The following is a 12229-nucleotide window of genomic DNA, read 5'->3' as shown; positions in this document are numbered from 1 at the left end:
ACACCGCCTCCACCTCCACCCCCCCATCCCCTACAGGTGCCCATACCAGATTCCTGACATCACCATGATGTCTCTTTGAAATCAGTTAGACTCCAGATTCTTGATCAACCTCAATTATGCCAGGTGAGACTGGCTGGAGCCTGGCCTCATGAATTCCCCCACCCCCTGTGAGATAAAGGACAGAATCCTCACCAGGGCCCTAATTCTCTAGGAATACCATGTTCCTGCCATCTTCCTGATAATCTCTGTCCAATGAGAATACTTGTATGTGAAAAATTGCTCACCTCCCCCTGCACCCCACTCCTTTTCCATTGCCAGATCAAGATGAAAAGTGACTGCTTTATTAGATCCCTCCCCCTTTTGAAGTCTATAACTTGAGCACCTCATTGGCAGTACTCCCTATATTGCTACCATCTCCGTGATGTTGACTTCTCCTCTCGGGTGGCATTGGGTCTGATATGTACCCTTCCCAAACCTCTCCTCAGGGCCAGGCAAGAAGATAAACTGACCATCTTCATCCTCAATGCTGAGTTACGTACAGCTATAGCTGTTGCTGAGGCTTCTGATCTCTCTGGCTGCTGACCAAGGCAAGTTTGGGGTAGGGACTGGGCACTGTGGGCTGGGGACTGAAGGGGCCAAGATGAGAATTAGTAGGGAGGACTGAGATCTTTGCATCCTTCCCTCTCCAGGCCTGTTCTCACCTCTATGGCCTGGCTGCTCCCCAGAAGCACAATGGGGGCTTTGTGACACTCCCACCCCCTGGCTTCTGCCAGGGAAGGAGGGCTCCAGAGCAAGAGATAGAAAGTCCATTATCTGTAAGGGCTGTGCTGGCTGCTGAAGATGCCCCTTATCCACAGATGAGCTCCACAGGACTCTTTATGAGGAATGACTTCTTTGAATAATAAAACCCAATGTGATACAGAAGTAAAACATTCCTCTCTAAAGAATGAGAACTTCTCTTTATTGAGGTGGTCTGGTGCTTGTGCCCAGAAAAAGACTCTGGGTTCCATGGTCTGCACACTATGAGAGGTATCAGGACAATCTGGTCATTTCTGTTCACTTGGAGATGCCTGGTCAAGGTTCCTGCCTACCCAAGGGTGATCACCCTAATGTGTTAAGGAGTCCTGTGGGATAGGGCCTCCCTCATCCTTCCAGAGAGACCCCACTCTCACACCATCCCAGTTAGAGTGTGTTTGTGGATGAAGAGCAGCCCGGCCCCTATGCATTATGGTGTCTATAACTTGGCAAATACTGACTCTAGAGGGATATATAAATATTTCAAAATAGCAGTGACTGCTTTATAAGGAATTTAGTTCATATTTTTAAAATCATTTTTTTAAAAGATACTGGACATAGGGAGTAATTAGAAGTAAACACTTTAGGGGAGGGACAAGGTGAAAAGAGAGAACAGAATAAATGGGAGGCAGGATAGGATGGAGGGAAATATAATTAGTCTTTCACAACATGACTATTACAGAAGTCTTTTGCAAGACTACACATTTATAGCCTATATTGAATTGCTTGCCTTCTCTGTGGGGATGGGTGGGGAAGGAGGAAGGAAGACAAGTTGGAACTCAAAGTTTTAGGAACAAATGTTGAGAATTGTTTTTGCATACAACTGGGAAATAAGAAATACAAGTAATGGGGTATAGAAATCTATCTTGCCCTACGAGAAAATAGAGAAGATGAGGATAAGAGAAGGGAGGGGTGTGATACAAGGGAGGGCAGATTGGGGGAGGGGTAATCAGAATGCGTGGTGTTTCAGGGTGGGGAGGGGAGAGATGGGGAGAAAATTTGGAACTCAAAATCTTATGGAAATGAATGTTGAAAACTAAAAATAAATAAATGTAAAATAAAGAAATAAATGGAAACAAAAAAAAAATTTACATTATAACCCCCTCCACCCCCACTCCCCAAAAGACACTGGACATTTTGAGCAGTAGCTTTTGCTCCTAAATATGATGCCCAGACAGCCATAAACTATTTAGGACCATTTGTGAGTGCTTTTGAAGTTTTCTTGGTCTTGTTTGTCTGTCTTACATTAAAACCACTCTCATTGAACAGTAATCCACATTTTTGCTGGACACAGGATGGTTTCTTTTTTCATAAATTGTTTGGTGCTTTTTTATTGTCGAACGAGTCACGTGTCAAGTGCATGGTGATAATTAAGTGGTCTTAGTTTGGATATTCAGAAAGTGAATGTGTTTGGAGAACTCAGAACACATAAAAACTACAAGACGGCATAGATTGACTAGAACTCGTGTGTTAGTGTTTTTGCTTGTTTTGTATAATTCCTTGCAGAAGGAGTAGAGGAAAAGGAATACAGCAAGGGAAGCCATGCATCATAAAAGCTCATTCCTGTTTTATGGCCCCAGAAAATGAGACCTCAAATGAAGGTAAACTGATAAGGAAAAGTGAGAGGCTACTTCCTTAATCCACTCTTCAGGACATTACAGGTATGCTAGTGTTATATGAATGTTTCATATGGGGAAAAAAGAATAGTAGATGTCCTTTGCCATGCACGCTGTTCAGTGTTCACACAGAAATTCACACTTTACAACATTATGGTATGAGCCTAGAACCAGATTTAGATAGGAGATCCTAGATTCAGAGGAGTAAGGAAGGACCCCAGAGTTCACCAAGCCCCCTCTCCTCATTTCAAAGGTGAGGAAACAGACCTAAAGAAATGAAGAGGCTTGCCCAAGGTCATATAGCAAGTTAAATTGCAAAGAGATTGCTTTTCCTGACTCTAAATCCTTAGCTAACCAAGTCAAGAGACTTGTTGAAAAATGAGTGATTTTGTTGAGATCAGTGATCTCAGTGATACCTCATTTTATGGCTGAGTAGTCATCATCCAACCCCCCCCCCCCCAACCCCCAGTGACGATCCCTTTCCTTGGCCTAGATACTGAGTTCCCTCCTAATTCTAAAATTCTGTGACTGAGTTTTCTCCCTTCACTTTTCTTCTAATTGGATTTTCACCTCTTTGTCCTCAATTTCTTCAATGTGAAATGAAATGGTTGGCCAGGAGTATGTTGGCACCGGCTGATACCCCTTTAGCCAATTGTTTAATTTTCATTGTGAGCACTAAAACTTTCAAAATTGCCAAATCGTACAGATCAGGACATGATTTGTTTTATTGAATGTCTAGATTTGAGAAAGTGATGAAAAAATCTTAATTATGCTGATTAAACCTAAAAGTATGACTTTGTGTACATTTATCCCATCCCATCCCCCCAGCTTGTTCCTAAACACTAACCAGTCAGTACACCCCTTCAGCTATATGGTCTCCAAGGACCCATTCGGCTCTGAGTGTTGGATCATAATTCCAGCAATTTTTAGTTCTATGATTATGGAATCACGATGTCTTATATTTGGAGGGAGCCTTCAGGCATAACACACCACTGCTCACAACATTCCTAGGAAGGATGTAGTGGGGGCTGTAGGTGTACCTGACACTTGCATTCATTTTATGTTATTCCACTCTTCCTTCTTTCCTGTCCCCAATCAAACGAAGCTTTTCTCTTTCCTCAATTTTATAAGAACCTGGCAGTGAGCCATTGTTTGGAGAACTAGGTTGATTAATTAGTAGGATATTTGGAACCATTTGTTTTCTTTCCCTTTCTGGATGAAAAAAATAAATATAATTCTATATGAATTGTTGCTCCCAACAGCTGAGCAGTGTGCACAGATTTTAAAAATAAGTAAGTACTACTCTTAAAACATTTAGAGGAATTTTAGGTCGCTTGTGCTTTTTAAGTGACATATATATGACCAGGAGTAATACTTTGAGCTATATTTTCCAAAGCAACCCTCCCATTTGTATTTCCATTGGGAATCAAGTTACATATAATTAATTGAAATCAGTATTGATACCTGAGGAAAAGGTTAAGTGATCACAGGATTTAAACCTTTTTTGTTGTTTTATATTTCAAATACTGCCTTTTCTATGCTGAAACCATTGGCTCTGAACCTTTTAAAAAGCAAATCCCCCAGGGGCTCCCTATTGTGCAGGTGTAGCAAGTGCTCTGGCAGCTTAGGATATTCACACCACCCACTAAAAATTGGATTAAGTACAGTATCTACTGAGTTATAAGGAGTATGCGTAAAGCAAGCATCTGGGTGTCAACAGAAAACCCAAAGCTTCAGGTTACTCAGTAGTGCAGTAGATAGAGCCCTGCACCCAGAATCTAGCCTCATACACTTATTAGCTGTGTAACCCTGGTCAAGTCACTTAACATCTGTCTGCCTCAGTTTCCTCACTTGTGAAATGGGGATAATAATAGTACCTATCTCCCTGGGTTGTTATGAGAATCAAAGGAGATGATATTTGCAAAAAGTGTTTCATTCAGCCCTTGGTACATAATGCTCATTCCCTTCCCTCTTACAGTACTTTTGCTAAATAATTACCATGTGTGCCAGCGTTTGGGGGAATCAGGAAAACATTTTCACAGAAGGTAGAAATAAGGGACTAGCAGGCAGGAGTGAAGAGAGAGCATTCCAGATATAAGGGACCAGTATGGAAGCAATAGATGGAGTTCTGTGTTTGAGGGTCCACAAGAAAGCCAGTAGGACCCAGGGTGAGGAACCTGCGGCCTCAAGGCCACATATTGCCCTCTAGGTCCTCAAGTGCAGCTCTTTCACTGAATCCAAATTTCACAGAGCAAATCCCCTTAATCAAAGGACTTGGTCTGTAAAACTTGGACTTGGTCAGAAGGGCGCACCTGAGGATGTAGAAGGCCACAGGTGGCCTTGAGGCCGCAGGCTCCCCACCCCTGGACTAGACCGTGAAGTTCAGGAAGGGCTGTAATGTAGAAGAAGACTGGACAAGTAGGTTGGGGGTTGATTGTGAAAGGCTTTAAAAGCCAAACAAGGAGTGTGTTTTATCTCCTAGAGGAGGGTTCCCAACTTTGTTGTTCTGCCAACCCCTTTCAACAAAAAATGTGTGGCAAACCCCCAGGGTAATTTAATACAGTACTCATAATATCTTTTTAGATTTATTCATTAATTGCTTTTAATAACTTCAATAATAAATTTTTTGTCCCCAAAAGGTCTAAATTAAAATCTGTGTTACAGAATTACAAGATATAAAGCTGATTCTACCTACAATTATAAAAACTCCATAGATAAAATGATTGAACTCTAATTATAAAATAATCATGGGTATTTTATATGTATCATACTTCATATTTTGTTATAGTTATATTCTATTCTATTATGTTATGCTTGCATTTTACGTTTTATGAGTATTATATCTTAGATTTAATTTCTGTTGGAATTCAAAGAATTAATCTAGCAATACCTTATATGCTCACTACTATATGCAAAACTTCACAGTAAATTTATTTTTATAAATTTTGTTGAATATAAATAATATTTAATGAAATAAGTTACATCTTGGAAGAGGTTTAACACAAACTAACACATACAATACATATATATATGCATGTATATGTATGTGTATATGTATGTGTGTATACATATACACACATATGTGTGCATATATATATAATTTTGATGTTAAGCTTTTTTATTTGAACAAAGGTTTGCAATATTTGGTTCAACACAAGACAAACACATTCTTTAATCTGTTTCCATATTGAGTTTATTTCTGTTTTTTGAGTTAAAATAAGAATAAAGTAAAAATGCTTGCTTACACAAATATGTGGAAGAAAATGGTAGAAGAATTTTAAAACTCTCTTTCACAGAGATGGAAATTCATTTTTAAAAATTAACCACCTAAATTGACAGAGATGTCTAGCTAGATACAGTATAAAATATTTACTTTTTACTGGCTAATGACAAGTATTGTATGTAATAATAACTATTTAAAGTTCAGTGGCAGATATGGCTTTATTTTTAACCTTTATAAGGAAAGAATCTCTTCAGATCTGACTTTCTCCTCTTCTACTTCTGGCAACTGGGGCTATCTCTTATACAAACATTAATGAACAACTATCCAATTCATTTGAAAATCCATCAGAAGAATAGTAAAAGGAGCAGAGGACGAGTTTAAACTGGAAAACAAGCTTACTACTTCACTTACAGGCAAAGTAAGGTTTATTTCTGCAGAACATTTGTTGGTTTCCCACACATGATGTTTTTAAGATGCCTAGTAATGTTCATGACAGTGTCAGAAATGAGCCCAAATAACAAGCCCCCAACTGTGAGAAACATGCTCGCCTTAAAAAAAGAGCAATACCTGTTATGAAATCAGGGAAGCTTTTATTAATCTTTACGTCCTGAATGGACAAGGTAGCTTTCTTTCCCAGTAAGGTTATAAGACTACTACAACATGTTCAGAAAAAATGGAAGCTTTTTTATACTGTTTTGGATCTCCCGCGACACCATCCCCTGACCATGTGACTTTATGTTCTCCTCTCTGATAGGCTTTCCCTCCAACAGCTCATCAAGCCTGTGCAGAAGTTGCTGTCCTTCACCTGAACATATTAGGTCACGACTCTGTGGAAACAGAACTTCCTTGTTTCCCACAACAGTGATCATGGTTTTCAAAAGTCTATCATTTGCACTGTAAGTAAGCAAATGTTCGTAACATCTTGATCATGTGATTATATGGCTGATGAGGTATGATTACAGGAAAGCAGAGTAGAAGGAGGGAGCTACTGTGGTGTAGTATGCAGAATGCAAATGAAGATATATACATCTATTGGGAATTGCTCTTTAGAAATATTTTACCTACAGCAGCAATACAAGAAAAATAAAGGAATAAGCATAGGCAAAGAGGAAACAAAATTATCTCTGGCAGATGATAGGATAGTCTATCTAACAATTCATAAGAATCATCTAGAAATTTTAATCAGACAATCATTTTAGCAAAGTCGCAGGAAGGTAAATCTACATAAGTCATGAACACTTCGGTATAGTATTCAAAAAATTCCATCTGAAATAGATAAAAAGAGAAATTCCACTCAGAACAGCTACCAAATGGGTAAAATGCCTGGGTGTCTACCTGCCCAAACAAATACCAGAAATGTTTGAATATAACCACAAAATATTATTTACAGAAATAATGGATGAAAAATTCTCTGAGAACTACTGATTTGTTTGTGAGCAAGCCACGTCAATATAATAAAAATGACTATGCTAGCTAAATTAACTTGTACACAGTCAAGCTACCCAAGGGTTAGATTATAGAGCTAGAAAAAATAATAATGAAATTCATCTGCAGGAGCAAAAGGTCAAGAATCTTGAGGGAAATAATGCAAAAAAGGGGAAAGAAGTGGACCTAGAAGGACAAGATCTCAAACCATATTTCAAAGCAGTTGAAAATATAGAGGACAATCAGTGAAACAGATCAGGTACAAGAGAGGCTGTAGGATAGCATCAGAGTAGCATAGTGTTTGATAAATTCAAAGAGCCCACCTACTAAGGAAAAACTCAAAATTCAACCAAAACTTTTAAGAAAACTAAAAACAATCTAGTAGAAATTAAACATATAGCAATATCTCATGTCATATACCAATACACACTAAAAATGAATTCATGACAAATGGAAGAGGGGAAATCAAAAATAAATTAGAGGAGCAAGGAAAGAATTACCTCTGATCTAAGGGTGGAAAAATAGGTCATGACCAAACAAGGGACAGAAAGAATCACAGATGATAAAATGATTATATAAAATTTAAAAAGGGTTTTCTATTAAAAAAAAACAACTTTAAAAGGGAAAGAGGTAATTGGGGAAAATATTTATAGTACCTTTCTCTGGTAAAGTCCTCATATACAAGATATAGAAGGAACTGATTCAAATTTACAATAAGAAGAACCATTATCTGATAGGTAAATGGTCCAAGAATATGAACAGGTAGATTTCAAAGGAAGAGATTCAAGCTGTCAGCAGCCATAAGAAAAAAATGCCCCAAATCATTAATCATTAGAGAAATGAACATTAAAACTACCCTTATATTCTACTTCATTCACATCAAATTGGCCCATGGCAAAATGATCCAGATATTCTGGAAAGCAATTTTAAATCATGGTCAAAAAGTCAATTCCTTCAAATTCTCACTAAAATCCCACCTTCTACAGAAAGCTTTTCTCAACCCCTCTTAATTCTAGTGTCTTTGCTTTTTAAATTATTTCCTATTTATCCATCATACAGCTTGTTTATACATTATTTGTCTGCTTATTGTCCCCGCAATTAGATTGTGAGCTTCTCAAAGGCAGAAACTGTCTTTTGTCCCTTTTTGTATCCTCAACACTCAGCACAGTGACTGACACGTAGTAGATGCTTAATAACTGACTGAATTACACTGGACATACCTTTCCTAGATATACCCCGCAGCATTAAAGAAAAAAGACTCATATGTACAAAAAAAATTATAGCTACTCTTTTTATTGTAGAATAGAACTATGAAGAAAGTGGGAGGTGTCCATCAATTGGAGAATGGGTAATAAATAATGGTGTGTGAATATAAAGGAATAATGCACTATAATACAACATTTCAGAGTAATCTGGAAATACTCATATGAAGTGCTGCAGGGTATGCTGAGTTCAACCAGGATAATTTATATAATAAATATAATATTATAAAATTAAACTAGTCTGAAAAACTTAAATATTCTGGCAGTTACAAACTATGGCAAGAGAGGTGATAGGTACAAGATGCAGAATAGTTACCCATTTTAGGACATCTCCAACATAGGAATTTGTTTTCCCTGACTACATGTCCCCTCTTGCTCTGCAGGGTTACCTTTAAAAGCTGGAGGAGGAGATATAGCCAGTCTGATCCTGGAAACCTAACTGTCGTATGAGATGGAATTTGTTGTAAAGGCAAGGAGGACTTAAATGGCCCATCTAGAAAGAGAATTCAAGAGAAAGACTTGCCCTCACTGTTTAAATCTTAGCATAGATTGTATGAAAATGATGATCAAACTTATGGTAACTAATAAAATCATGGAGAGCAACTGTAGAAGAAAAAAGAAAGCCCAGAACAGAGCCTTGGGTTACACCTACAAATAGAAGATAGGATATGTATGATAATCCATTACAAGTGGTTGAAGAGGAAGAGTCAGACAGTGAGTAGCAATAGATGAATCCAGGGAAGACAAAGAGTGGCTCAGAGGTAGGGGAGCCCAGTGGTTTCAGGGACCACAGAAAGATCAAGAAAGATGAAATCTGAGACAAGGACATAGCAATTAAAAGGTCATTGAGGATCTTGCAAAGAGGAAGTTGAGCTCAATGAAAATACCAGAAGCCCAAAGGCAAAATTTCAAGTGTTTAAGCAATGAGTAGGTAGTAAAAATATGGAGGTGATCAGTTTAGAAAACTTGTTATAGTTTTTCTGTGAAAGTGAGAAGAGACTGATGATTGGATTTTAAGGAGATGGTAAGGTCTAGTGAAGAAATTTTTCTCTTGTTTTAGGGAAAGGGAGATCAGAGGATGCTTGTAAGCAATTGAGAAGAAACTTGTGGACACAGATTAAAAATAAGACATTGACAAGGAAGGGAGCCACCTTCTCTAAGACTTGTGCAAAGAAGGAGAAAGTAGATTGAATGGTGCTGAGGTGCATTGAAGGGTAGAACTAGTCAGAAGAGGGAGCTCATGACAGATGAGCCCCGTTTTTTCAGTGACATATGGAGACAGGGTCATCTGCTGAGATGACCTCCTGCTCCCTTACAATCTGGCTTGCACATGTACCACTTGATTGAAGCTATCCTCTCCAAAACTACCAACTTACTGTTTCTTTTTTAAAAGGTAAAAAAATCACATTTTTTTCAGCTAACAAACATTTATATTTTTCTCTGTCTTCTACCATTTTTCTTCCTTTTTTGGGGGGAGACAATCAGGGTTAAGTAGCTTGCCCAGGACCACACAGCTAATAGGTGCCAAGTGTCTGAGGCCCGATTTGAACTCAGGTCCTCCTGACTCCAGGGCCAGTGCTCTCTCCACTGCACACCTAGCTGCTCTTCGTCATTTTCACCTTGGGAAAAATCACACATCTATCTGCTAACTTTAATGTCATTTCCTAGTTCTTTACTCTGTTTGACTTTTCTGTAGGGCATGAGACTGTCCTAAAGTGGGTCTTCCTAGATGCTCTTTTTTGCCTTGACTTCCAAGAAAAAAAACAAGTCAAGGCAACAAGCATGTATTAAGTACATGTTCTGTGGCAGGTACTCAGCTCTCAGGGTTCTGCTCCTTTCAGTCAAACCACCCTTTCTTAGTTGCCTTTGACAAATTATCATATTCAATGGTGGCTTAACCATAGGGATTACCCAGTGACCTGTCCTGTGTGTTCTGCTCTATTCCTGCACTCCTTCGGTGGTGTCCTCAGCTTCTGTATCTTTCATTATCCAGCAGATGACTCGCAGTCTGTATATCTAGTCAGTATTTCTTGCCAGAATTGCCTGTTGGTCATGTCTATCTGGAAGTCTGGCCAGCACCTTAAACACAGCATGTCCAGAAGGAATTAAGTATATCTTTGAACAAACTTGCTTTATGTTGAAGGCAATACCATCCAAGATCCACCTAATGAAGGCATTATGTGGAGGGTGTGGCTGATGTTGATGTGAGTACTGAGATGTACTGATGATTCTTTTGTTTTTATGGAGACCCTCCATCAGTTTGGATAATTATTGCGTTCACCTTCTGGTGAAGTGTAATTAAGTTCTGATGGTGTCAGTGGTGGTGAGAGGCTGGTTTTGTATAAATGGAATTGCAGGAACAGGTAGAGAAATTCCAGAGTTATAATGGTGAGGAGGAGGAGGAGGTTATTGTCCCAATAACCACCACCAAAAGGTTTCTTTGTGAGTTTGAGTTAAAGCCCTAAGGAGATGAGCCTTCTCCTGGATTGTAGACCCACCAGGAAAGGGGTAGGTTGGAGGAGGAGCTGGCCAGGCCAGAGCATGAATGAGAGGTCTGGGTTCTGGAAGGGTGAAAAATCCCAGACTTCTCCACCCAGGGGTAGCAACTGTCAAGCAAAAAATATTCATGTATAGATTTGAGCCTGCCAAGAACCTTGGGATGGCAAGAGCAAAAATGAGGCTATGATGCCTACTTTGTGGATGAGCAAAGTAAGGCTCAGGCAGATTCAGGGACAAGACAGGTGCCTTCCAGAATCTACAACAACAGTGCACAGGGGCTGGGGGGAAAAGGAAGGTGAGAAGGAAGTGAGAGTGTGGATAGGAGTGCCTGTGGAGGAGGGGGTTCCTTGAACAAAGGCAGAGCTTCCTTTCCCAGGCAATTTTTGGGGTATTTTTTTCCCCGAAATGGGAGCAACGCAGGGCCAAGTAGCCTCTACCTATAAGGGAAAGTAGTGAAGGTATGTATGTGGAGGAGGAAATTTGGGGAGGACGAAGGGTTTGGGGAGTGAGGGGAGGTGTTGGGAGGGGGAAGAGCTGAGGCTCTAAGGTTTCAGAGAGGGAGCAGAGCTATGCTGCAGAAGCAGTCCCGAGGCAGCAGGGGGCACTTTATGGGACAGAGGAGGAGGGGAGACTGTCTGTCTAGCTCCTCAGATGGGGAGGGCCTTGGCTCCTCCAGCTTCCCTCTCTACTAGAGGGGCGGGGCCTCCGCTTTTGTCTCATTCTCCTGGGTGTCCTCCTGAGGGGGCGTGCCAGGCAGCCGTAGGAGGGGCCCCCAGGGGGCAGCCCACCGCCAGAGGTTCCAGTCTTACCCAATTTATCCCTCCTTCAACCACTCCCATTCTTTCCGCAGCCCCCCATGCCAGACCTCAGAAGGACGATGTATTGACAGGAGGCCAAAAGGCTTCACAGCAGCAGTGGCTTGCCCATCTGGAGGTAATTAGTAAAGGCTTTACAGCCTCAACCCCCCCTTCCCCACCCCAAAGTCCTTCCTTGCTCCCCTTTCCCATATGTCTTCCTGGGAGGGGGTAGGGGAGAGCCAGGGTTGTCCATCACCTCTTGCCTCCACTAACCCTGAAGAAAGGGTAGGGGGTTGGACAGAATGAGCCCACTTGAGTGTCCCCTTCTTCACAAGGTCACCTCCAGGGTTGTGAAACGGCAGCCGCAACGGCAGCCATCTTGCTAAGAAGAGTGAAAGGGGAGGGAAAGCCGCCTATTGGCCCATTTCAAACGACTCTGTGAGCCCATTGGCTGAGAGTGGGTCACGTGACAGGTCCAGAAAGAAGGCCCCACAGAATGGGTGGGGTGGCACACGTCTTTTCTCAGCTGGTTTCTCATTAACTCCCAGGACTGCTCGGGAAAGGCTGGAGACCCTGGGCCTGGGGCCTGATGCCCCTGCCTGGACGGGTACC

Source organism: Notamacropus eugenii, chromosome X (genome assembly GCF_028372415.1).
Source record: "Notamacropus eugenii isolate mMacEug1 chromosome X, mMacEug1.pri_v2, whole genome shotgun sequence".
NCBI classification, from domain to species: Eukaryota; Metazoa; Chordata; class Mammalia; order Diprotodontia; family Macropodidae; genus Notamacropus; species Notamacropus eugenii.
The sequence above is the reverse complement of the archived record's forward strand: the minus strand, read 5'-3'. Positions refer to the sequence as shown.